The sequence below is a fragment of the Leptidea sinapis genome, chromosome 8 (assembly GCF_905404315.1).
Source record: "Leptidea sinapis chromosome 8, ilLepSina1.1, whole genome shotgun sequence".
Taxonomy (NCBI): Eukaryota; Metazoa; Arthropoda; class Insecta; order Lepidoptera; family Pieridae; genus Leptidea; species Leptidea sinapis.
Window position 1 is genome coordinate 9,627,175 of NC_066272.1, and position 12,101 is coordinate 9,639,275.

Sequence of the window (12,101 nt, forward strand, 5' to 3'; positions counted from 1 at the left end):
GTATTGTACTAGATGTAGGTAGGTAGGTAGGTACCTACTTCTTCGTGCGATTGTGACTAATGATTAATAAGGTACCTACAGTAGGTATTTTTCAACTGCAATGTTACTACGACATTTCTGTTTTTTAGTTTTTTTTAACTTAGCATCTAAGACACCACATACCACATAAACACAACCACAAACTTACAATAAATGCTAATAATTAAAATAATGCGTCACTACATAAGTTATTAATTAAATTAATAACAGTGAAAATGTTGTAAGAATTAAAACCAATAAATATAACTTAGCAGGTTCATTAATATTGTCTTAACTGCTATAATTTTTTAATAGGTAATCCTTTAATATATATATAATGTTTTGAGTTGTTAAATTTTGCCGCTCAATGAAGGGCAACTCATCTGGCAAGCGAGGTTGACATTATATTTAACACAAGAAATATTAAAATAAAAGCCGTCGTGAATTACCAATATTCTAAACCATTGAAAGTAAATCAAAGATAATGAAGTTATTCATTTGTAAGATGACGTATTTAAGTGCATTTAAATGATAATTTCTATTCTATTTACGGTTTTTACAGTGACGGTTGCACTGAATGCTCGAGCGCAAGGTTACTGAATCATTTTCCGACCTAACAACGGAACTACGGATGATATAGCTGTCTCTCTTTCTCTTATATTAAAAGCGAATCGAGATAGAGACAGCTATTATCGCGCTCGATTGATATTCTGACTACAACTGCGTATATACTGCAACACTGTTTTTCCCGGCGACATGACGTCGCCTCAATGTTTTCTCTTCAATTAATATAATATAATTTACTTGATTCATTTCTGAGGACTTTTTAAGGTAAGAAATTATTTTCGCCTTTATAACTAACGCTTTACTTAGATTTATTTGCAACGATAGGTCGTCCACATAGATGGTATTGGGTTGATTCATGGTTACTTCATTATATATCTCAGCCGTGTTTTTTTTTAATTATATTTTATGATTGATAAATTGTATATTCCTATTTCCTAGTATATTGAAGCACATCACAACGTGCCTGTGAACTATCACTTATCAAATGATAACGAGTTATTTGATTAACGATAATGCTATAAGTAATGGTGATATACGTTTACAAGACCAGTACAATTACTGTCGACCTTACCTCAGTGTGTTTAAGGTTGTTTATTAGTTGTAGTGCAGATAATAGCGTTTTCAGGTGAGATAAGAGTATCACGAGACCTATTTATATTTAAATGTTCGTTTTAGTTGAGGATACGTTGTGAGAACATGGGGCTGTGTTTATCATTTGATTGTGGCGACTGTGACGTTTGCTGCAACCCGTGCTGTTTGGCTTTGAGTGCTTGTTGTTTGGTTCCCTGCCTCTGTCCCAACGCGTGCGGACAGCAACAGCAACACCCTCCGCAAACCGTGATCGTCCAACAACCGCCCGTGTTCGTCGACAATAACCCGCCAGGATACCCTCATCCCCCACCACCAGGAGGCTACCCCCCTCCAGGAGGATATCCCCCCCCAGGAGGCTACCCACCGCCAGGCGGCGGATACCCCGGCTACCCCCAATATAGATAAACGGATTCTCTTTAAGGTGAGTATCAGTGGGCGACCATGTAGATTAGTGACGCACACACTAATGACTAATCAACCTTATACTTGCTTAACTCACCCTACACGCACCTTCTTTATCGCTTAACACTTACATTAACATTGTATAGGACCTTGAAAGAACCATAAACATTATAATTTGACAGATAATACTTTTATTTATGACAGTAATTGGTGTGAAATTTACTAATAATACCTAATTGATTGGCAGTGCATTATATAGTGCCTTATTAGTAAGTAAGTTTAACATTTGAATTGAAGGGTTACTGTTGTCTATCTAATATAATATAAATAATAATCTATCTATCTATATATATAATGAAAATGGTCTCTGTTTGAGGCTATTTCACGCCTAAACCACTGATCGTATCGACATGAAACTACCACCATTCGATGCGAAATTTATCCTCGATGGCTTATGGATTACTTATTACGAATTCCAATTTTCGCCTAGATACAGTATCTTGCTGTTAGACAACCGATAAAAACAGCCCAGGAATATGACTTTAGTGTGCATGACAAGCTACGTCTCTCGCGATTTGTATGACACTTTATGTCAGTGTGCGTGCATTCCGCCAATGATTAGTTCTAAACTCAAATTCTTTCAACGTTTTCACAGCTGTCATAGTCTATCTAGTTCTAGACGTATAAATAATCTGAGGTTGTGCAATTGAGATGAAAAAACCGCGTTTGTTAGCAGCTAGTATTCTTTATATGGAACTAATTAGCATTTAAATATAAATGAGCGCGTAATTTTCTGTCATTGATAACAACCTTGGCGCATCCATGTTTGTTTCATAGTCATTAGCATGGTAGCTCGTTCAGCTTAATATTGATTGTTTTAATTTTGAATATTTATGTTTAAAGATTCCAAGAATTCTTCCAAAACACTCGCTTTCATAATGAAAACGTCTGCAACCGTCTACTATATTATATTATACTCGCTGATGTCCTCGATGCTCTTGACTTCGTCCGCGTAGAAAAAGGGTTTTTAAAAATAATAGGCAACTTTGGAATTGATTACATCTCATGTCCTATTCCAGTTCCGGATCCCGTTTTCGCACCCGTTGCGAACATATTTTACGAATCTTATTTCGAGGAAGATTGCTATGGCAAACGAAACCCATTATTCGTACTATAGATAGGTCATGGACGTGAATTTCAGTTTTCCACAAATCCCACGGGAACCATGGATATGTCCAGTATAAGATGTAGCCGCTGTACCAAATTTCATCAAAATCGGTTACGGCGTAAAAGCGTAACAGACAAACTTACATTCGCATTCATAATATTAGTACGGATTTGCAAAGAATTGTTCGTTTAAATTTGTAACCCATTAAAAATCGATCAGGTCTAATTAATTTACCACAAATATTCAAAATTGTATTTAAAGATAATCTGAACCAGCTGTTACTACGCTTGCTACAAACAGCACATTTTAGTTTCCTTAAATGAGTTTCGAAAGACAATTGCACAATACCGTAACGCTTTGTCAACAAGCCTGTCAAGGTACTCAACGATGCGTAATGGACTTTTTTGTAGACAGTACCTAGTCCGGAAACTTAGTCACTAGGAAAGTATGGGCTGGCGTGTAATACGAGGACAACGATCTTACAAAACAAAAATCCTTGAAAATATTTTAGTTTTTTAAACCATTACGGCCTCACAAGGTTTATTTTGTATAAAGTTTTACTTGGTATAAAGTTATACTCGAGCACAAACCAAGAATATGCAAAATGTTTACAAATAGACATATTGGTAAAGATTTGTTTATTCCTATAACGTTTCACGCGGTAATTTGCAAGGCTGCTTGACATTCGAAAAACTTCAGGGGGCCTACGTCTAAAATCGATATTCGATAAATCGTAGCATTAGTCGTGTCGAATCCTACTCTTAGTTACGTCGTATTCAATGTCGAAACGATGATTGAACGAACGAAACATTATTCGATATCATCGGTAACCCTACTCTTAGTTGAAAATGTCAGAGACGAATATTCGAATTTCACAAATAATCAGACGTCACTTTTACTATAATCTCAACGACACCATCTAGGCTGTCGTTGCTATTATCGTTTCAAATTGTATAGATATAATTGCCATACAATATACATAGTTAATAAATATTATTAAAATAATGTGAGTGTGTGATTTACTATTCAAGAGGATTTTTTTACTACTAAGTTATTTAAGTCATTTTGTTGATCGTTTATGCGTAGAAATAATGCAAATCCTGAGAAATCCTCCGCCTGAGAAATAGGAAGTCGACGAGAAGGGTTGAGTTACTTTTTTTTACATTTTATTATTCGCGAGTTTTGTATTATTTATTCATTTTTAATGTCATATTATATTCATTACATATTTTTTTAACATTTACATTATGTGTAAATGATACCAAATTGGTGGTGCAGAGTCTGGCATGGTCCTTAGCGCCTAAACTATGTTTTGACTTTTGACACTTTACAGCGACAAAGCACAGATAATGTTTAGGTTTGAACATATTACATTATATATATACACTAACATCGTAAAAAAGTCAAAATATTAGTCTATGGTAACGATAAACGATAAGGAATTCGAACATTTGTTAGAGTAGGTTCGTTGCGATATATTCGGAGTATTATCGTATCGTTCCGAATGTATCGTTGTCGATTCGCGAGTAGACCTCCTGAATTATCATTGTATTAACAGGGTTGTCAGTGATATAGTCAACATTTTGCATATTCTTGGTTTGTACTCAGGTATAACTTTATACCAAGTTTATATTTTGTAAGGGCGTTAGTTTTTGACTTTCAAAAAGACATTCGTTTTAGTGCCTGCGGAAATGTTTCTGTAGTGGCAAATAAAAATACTGCAGAATTGGTACTCTTATATTATAACTAGATTAAAAATATTATATAATATATTGAATCGTTGTATACAACATATATCTTAAAGTAATAGAAATTTATGGATAGGGTTATATTTCGCATCGGATTCGTCAATAGATTTTTAAACTGCCTTACTGTTAGAGCGCTTTCGCACTACGTCCGATCCGATCCCGATACGTACCCGTGAAAACACGGTCCGAAGCAGTCGTAGAACTATTTCTACGGTAATTTTCGTCATTCGATTTCTTTCCGTCAACCGTAGAAATAGTTCTACGACTATACCGGACCGTTTGTCACGGGTACGGATCGGATTTGGATTGGATAGTGAGAAAGCGCTCTTAGCATAGTTACTTTTAAAATAATTTGAGAACAATGAATCTCATGGCAGGTGGTCAGCGCCATCTATGCTCATGTGTTTCTAAATGCGATAAATAGAAAGAGGTTGGTGTAAGGGACATGGTCTAGCAGCGTTTGCAAAGGTGCCAATATATAATAGATGCCAAGAGAGACGCTGTGCCAACGTCTGTGTCAACGTGTGGGTGGGCAACGCGCTCCGAACCATTAAAAACCTCATATTTTTTTTAACAAAGGCTTTGTGTGACGTTTTTAACGTGACTCACTTTGATAAGATAATTACAGTTATCAGTAATTATACATAAATGTTTGTGATCTTATACTAGTTGAGTCATTTGACATTAAGAGTCAGGGCCCTATTAATTTGGTCTTCTATTGAATTATTACTAACAATTACAACAGTTGCAATAATTATTAACTATTGTGAAATATTTTTAGGTATGTAGGTTATTTTATACATTTGTTTTGATATCTGTATAGTTTTAAGGTAACTCAATAATTAAGGGTAAAAGGATCATTTAATGTTTGAATATTGTGTTGAATCAAAGAATTCTAAACGATATTTGATTAACGCGTTGTGCAAGTTCCCTAACATCTAGAACTTATCTTGGATAATAAAAGAAAATTCGTAATAGTAGAACCGTGTGTTATATCTTTTTTTATGGAATAGGAGGACAAACGAGCGTACGGGTCACCTGGTGTTAAGTGATCACCGCCGCCCACATTCTTTGTCGGGGGAAGTACTTAGGTATTTCTGTCACCAACTGTACTGTTGAGCTGTGGTTTATAGGTGTGAGTTGACTGCTGACTGACGTGTGTATATATCCTTTTTTTTGTATCCACAACAAATCAAACATTTGCATACATAACATAATAAATAAATAATATAAAATATCAATCATTGCTAACGTTCTTTTCAACCATTACGCAGAATGTTAAATAAATGACAGACACAGTTCAGTAAACGATTATTCGGAAAGTAAAATTTAGACAGTATGGAACATTATTAATGCTGAAACAGGTAGAGTGAATACTTTTGACAATAAAGATATTATCTTTAATGTAAACGATACAAAAATTTATAATAATAATGAAATAACTCGTGTCTTTGTGAAGTTTTTTGCTGACATGCCGACTAAAGATACGCAATATCTTGACTCCTGTGCAACTTAAGCTGAGCACTTGCTAAAGCTAAATATCGGTGCTACTGGCTCTACGTTTCAGTTTACATGTCACTAGCAACTTGCTAGTCAATACTTTCAAAATGTTAAAACCTAAAAGGTACCGAGGAAATGATGTCAGTGAAAACCTTGTTATCAGAAATTGAAGTGGTACCTCCACACTTAGCTAATATATTTAATACTTGAGTTGTTATGGGTGTCTTCCCCAACCTGATGAAACTAAGTAGAATTATACTACTATTTAAGACAGAGGCCACCGAGAATACTGCCGATCTATAGCCAATCTACCAGAATTTAGTAAAATCTTTGAAAAACACTTTGTGGTAAATAATATACTACACCCCAAGCAATTTGGTTTTACCATGTGAAAGTGAACCATGGATGCTGGAATGGCAGTTGTTCATCATGTGTTTGACTCTTGGGAGGACTCTCATGACGCAATAGCTATTTTCTGTGACCTTTCGAAGGATTGCGTGGATTTTAGTATCCTTTTACTTAAGTACTAAGTTGTTATATGATTTAAAAGATGGGCTGTGGGTTTCTTATCAGTTCTTCTCTCCATGTCGAAGCCCCTTTACGAACTGATGTAGCTTCATGAGGTTTACCAAGTATTCTTTCATTATGTTATATATGTTATATAGATATATTTCTATTCTATTCTATTAAAAGCTCACCATTATCTTAATTTTTTTACGAAATGCGGTACGATTTATGAGCCTAGTTCCCTAAAATAACAGTTTTTCGAAAAGAAATTAATGAATGTTGATGTGTGTTATTTCCAGGATGGGTTGTAACATATCGTGCCGACCTTGTTGCTGCTGCTGCATTCCGTGTCTGTGCTGCGACTGCTGCGGAGACCCACCACCTCGCACCACTGTGGTGCACCACCACACCGTAGTTCAAGTGCCAAAACCGTCTCACAGGAATGAACCTCCTCCTCCCTACAGATAGAATCACCAGTCCCCAATCTATTCTCTACCGCTGTTCTGTCCGACCATTTAGTTAAGTTATCACGACAATAGTCACTCGCGGGATTTTAATTAATATTCAAAATAATCTTTATTTAAGCATATGTTCGGAAGAAGCGTTATCACTGTGAAAAACTTCACATCAAAAAACTCATTTGCCATTAGGTCCGAATTTCAGAAGGCATGATGTGATATTAAGATGATAATCTGTATATGTATGGTGTCGTCTCATTCATACACATCTATGAAGACAGTGACAAAAAGACACGTAATGATGGATTAACTTCTGGAATCTTAATTGCCAAGTATTTGTACAATTTTAGTATATCAAAGGTTTTGCATATGAAATACGAAATCATATACAAACTTCACAGGGTTTTTTATACATTATAAAATATAAGGCGTCGTGGTGTGCGTTTTTGATGACCTGCCGATACTTCGGCTGTTTTGCAAACGCAATTCCGTGTGACTTAAGTGTGACGAGCTGAATATGTGATCACAATTTTAATTTTTGATTGGCCCTTAATCAGCGCGTCGCGTCGTATACAACTTAGCAAACAAGTATTGAGTATAGGAAATAGTATTGTGTAATTTAATATTGATATAGTAAGGACGGCCGGCGATCCAAAATGACGCACTTTTTCAATATTTAATTTAATAAAACTGCGGTCGAGACTGTAATGGCATAAGGAATGTGTTCTCCATTTATATTTGTTTGCAGATAATTTATGAAAAAAATAAATCAAATTATTGCAATTATTATTAATAGAACGTATTTTCTTACGCACACTAACACAAATCGCGAGTGTAAGAAGTAGCTTGTCACGCACACTACACTAATATTCCTGGCCTCGGTTGTTCAACAGCAAGAGACTCTATCCAGACGTATGAATTATCTAAGCGTATTTTTTTTTATATTTAAGATATGATGATATCTTAATATTGTTAAATTTTTATTTAGTTGTAAGATATTTGAATAGTTGCTTTTAGAACTTCTTCTTTTAAATTTTTATCAGATAACCTTTCAAAAACAAACAAGAATTTATATAAAGGTTTTGTTAATTTTTTTTTAATTATTCAAACAGGGTTATATTAGTATTGTCTTTATATTTTAAACTCGAAAATCACACATTTAATTCAAATACTTTTTATTGGATTAAAATTCGATTCATTCGTTCTCGTATTGGGCCCAACGTGAGTAATTTGCACTACAAAAAAAATAACACATTATCAATGTAAGCGTCGGGATACAAAATATAATTTTAGCCAATAATTGATTTAATTTTCTTTCATGATTACATTATATTCATTTAAAAAGTATTTTATTTAACCATTTTTTTTACATAAAATTTATAACAACATCCAAAAGACAGGTTGTAGTTGATTGTATAATAAGTAGGAATGTTAATTAGGTTTATATGATGAAAAATCTAATCTTAAGAGTTAAAAATAAAAAAATTAAGACAAATATTTGTAACGTTTATTGTAAATGTAATTACCGAATAAATTATTGTTAAGTAAAAAAAGTATAAAAAATTAAATGTAATCGTTTTATTTGTGCTATTATTATGATACCTATATCCCTGTGTATTGTGTGTAGTTTTTAAATGAGACAAAATACGCACATGCATAAGTATTTGCTTATTGTGAATTCCCATTGTCAGTCAACAACAAAGGAGCACTTTTTTGTGAGCAGACAAACAGCAGAGTAACTGAAATATAAAGAATTAAATATTTGGCGGTGTGATCATTAAGCCTTGTTAGGCGAAAGGCAGAGCCTTGCCACGAGAGTCACGTACTGCCGCCAGAGTCGCGTACTGCCGCGAGAGTCGCGTATTGCCGTGAGAGTCGCGTACTGCTGCGAGTTTCACGTATGAACAAAAGGTCTGCACAGGCGGGCGCTTCGATACTGACATTGTTTTGTTTGTATGCTATATGAGGACTAGCGAGTGTACGGGTAACTTGATCGTAAGTGATCACTGACGCCCATAGTCTCTCCGTGTTATACACGGAAGAATTGTAGGAGCGTTACTTATACGCGCCCAGATGGTACGAATTATATGTAAGTTCGTAGAGGTAATGCAATTTGTGAACGATAAACATAGCTCTAGATCTCCGCCGATTTGAGCAGCTCCGCGTTGTTTGCGGTCTAATGGTTCGAGCTGATACTGGGGTGCGCCAGACCAGAGATGAGAACAAAACTCCATAAGTGGCCGGACGTGTACCATACAGAACGCTAGAATATTCATGGACTTGAAGAGCTACCCCGCTCTGGAGGATCAAGTTAATCTATGTATTTAAAACATAAAAGATTTTTAATATTGATATGGTGCCTTCATGTTAGGTTAGCTAATTATGTAATAACTTACGACAGAAGGACCCATTGTAATAAATTGATCAACTTGGATTTTACAACTTTTTACGGTAGAAGAAGAGAAGAGTTGCGAGACTTGGTTTTTTTATAAGTTATGTTTTTGATGGCATTACTGATATTGTATGATTAAGGAAGATGCGATAATATTTTTTTATCACACAAAGTTTCAATCACCAAAGAGGTTAATTACGAACATACATAAATCTACAATGTAGACTGTATCTACATTATAGGGTAGTAATCTAATTGTAACGATGTAAATTGTAATCTTTTATTATATTTCATATAAATGTAAAAACTGTAGGAATTGTACATTTTTTTTAAAGAATACTTACTCTGTATTGTATAAATTTTAACAAAGCTAAAATAGTAGATGTTTTATCTGTTTATCTGTATTTTTTTTTTCATTATTTGTTCAAAATATATAAAAGAAAAAACTACAAAACAATTTAAGCCATCCTCATGAAAGTGAAGTGTTTATGTGAGGAATAGCGAGTTCATTTATAATTAACTTAAACTATTTTAATATTTAATAATTATTATTCTAAAAATATTTAGTTAAAGTTGAAAAAAAATTACGCAATCTCATAAAAAATTACGTGTATGTCCGGGCAAAATCCAAAAACTACAGGAAAGATTTAATTCTTAATTTACATGAATATTATCAAGAGTTTGGGGCAGTAGGTACATAACATCAGTTAATCGTGACATGCAGACATGGTATTTTAGTTGATCATATGGTGTCCACGGGGAGGATGTCACAGGCAGCATCAACTTCCTCTACTTTTTCATGTGATTATATACTAAAGGACACAAAAGCATTTATTTTCTCAAAATTGATTCCTTTAGAATTCTTTTTGATGTCATTTCTAACACTACCGCCGCTTCGGAGACAAATGGCGCTTTGAGAGACAAGAAACGGCACTAGGAACTCTCCCAGCATTCTTTTTTTGCGCTCTTTTTAATAAAATATACAATATTGTATTGTCATTGTTATTCCTATAGAATAATCATAATCTAGTAGTAGTAGGACTACTACAGCTGCTACTACAAAGACATTTTTTAATAAAACATTTAAAGGAGAATGGCGAGAATGCATGTATTTTGGGACCCACTGAAAGAAGTTGTGTACTTCATGGAAACTTATTAATAATTGTAGAACGTAACAAAACTAAGAATATATACCTAAAAGTAAAATATAACCTACAATTATTAATCAATATCTATTGTTCAATCAATAATTTGTATTTTATGTCTATGCCTAATTACTGTCTGCTAAAAGACAATTTAATATTTATGTGGAATGTTGGCCAGCAGCTAATAATTGAGGATTCACAATTCATTCTTTAATCAAACAGGTATCGAATCGTTAGAGTAAAAGTCTTCTGTATTATCGAATCTTAAAGATACTTACTTACCTAGCGATTTTAGTATCAAAAAACGATACTAATCTTATCGAATTTTATTGTGAATTACTGCAGAATTACTGATTTGATTAGGTATAGATTGGTTGATGGTGTCGGACATCCATATAAAAATGACTGTCATGTCAAAAAAATGGAGATGTCAATCAAATACGCAGAACGTTTCGTTAGCGCAAGATGACTTATTTTTTAATAAATAATATCTTTTCACTCCCATATCTTAGCGCCTCAATAATTTTTGTCTAAATATCGTATAAACTTATGTTTATAATTAATATAAACTTGTATTTGTACGATGCTTCCTTAATTTTTAAATTATGTGGGTCCATTCTCCTTTATTTATAGATAATGACTGAACAGTGGCTGGATCTTTATTATAACAGTGTATACCCTTAAAGTAATTATGTATCTTATGTTGCCTACTAGATTGATTTCCAAGCACTGACGGTGACAGGACTCTGAGGGACCGCGGTAGACTTAACTCGGATTCAAACTCTCCCCTTTACAGAAGTTGTTTATTGCTTTGGTAAACAATATTCTTCTTACCCCTCCCTGTATCCTTCAGAAACCTTAATAGAAATAACAATAGGTGACCAAATAATGACTTTAATTGACTGACCCGACAAACGTTGTTCTGTACATAATAAGTAAAATACTGTTTTTTATGAATTTGTCAATAATATATCATAGCACCAAGAATTATTTCGTAAAATATGCTCTCTTTTGTTATATTGAAATTATTTCACAGCACTACTTTCAAACCGTGCGTCAATAAATTCTGTCATAGAAAATATGTGAATATAAAACAAAAACTATCCTATCTCTCAAGTTGGACTAAACTGCACTCCATGAAGGAATCCCCATTATTCAATAACCTTGAGGGACACTGCATTGTAATGGACAGGGCGTATCATTTACCATCAGCTGAACGTCATGCTCGTCTCGTCGCTTATTTAATCATAGAAAAAGACATCAGGACACTGGATTTATTGAAATAATAATAAGATTGCGCTGGAAGAAGCTAAGTGGGCACCATGAAGCAGTATGAAGTCAAATTACAGGATTAATCAGATGGAATTCTTATTCGTTAAGTCTTAATTGTCTTAAAGTGACGAGCGCTATTGCAATGCTAGTCAGAGCTTCGATCAACAATACCATCGTTGTTGATCGAAGGCTCGGAGGGTTTTCATAGAATCCTGAGCGGCACTACTTTGTAATGGTCAATAACACTGAGTAAACGTCTTGCTCATACAAAAAAAGAGAAAAAAAACGGGTTTTCTTTAATCAAACGACTCGGGGCCATTACATTAATTTGTC

At 34.2% G+C, this 12,101-nt stretch overlaps 1 long non-coding RNA gene across 1 annotated transcript; it reads left to right on the forward strand.

The window, feature by feature from the left end:
- The first annotated feature begins 702 nt into the window (after positions 1-702).
- Positions 703-8,527, forward strand: LOC126965623 (uncharacterized). The gene is made up of 3 exons (XR_007729568.1): positions 703-849; positions 1,261-1,597; positions 6,801-8,527. It is a non-coding gene; the product is annotated as an uncharacterized LOC126965623 (long non-coding RNA).
- Positions 8,528-12,101: the final 3,574 nt, after the last annotated feature.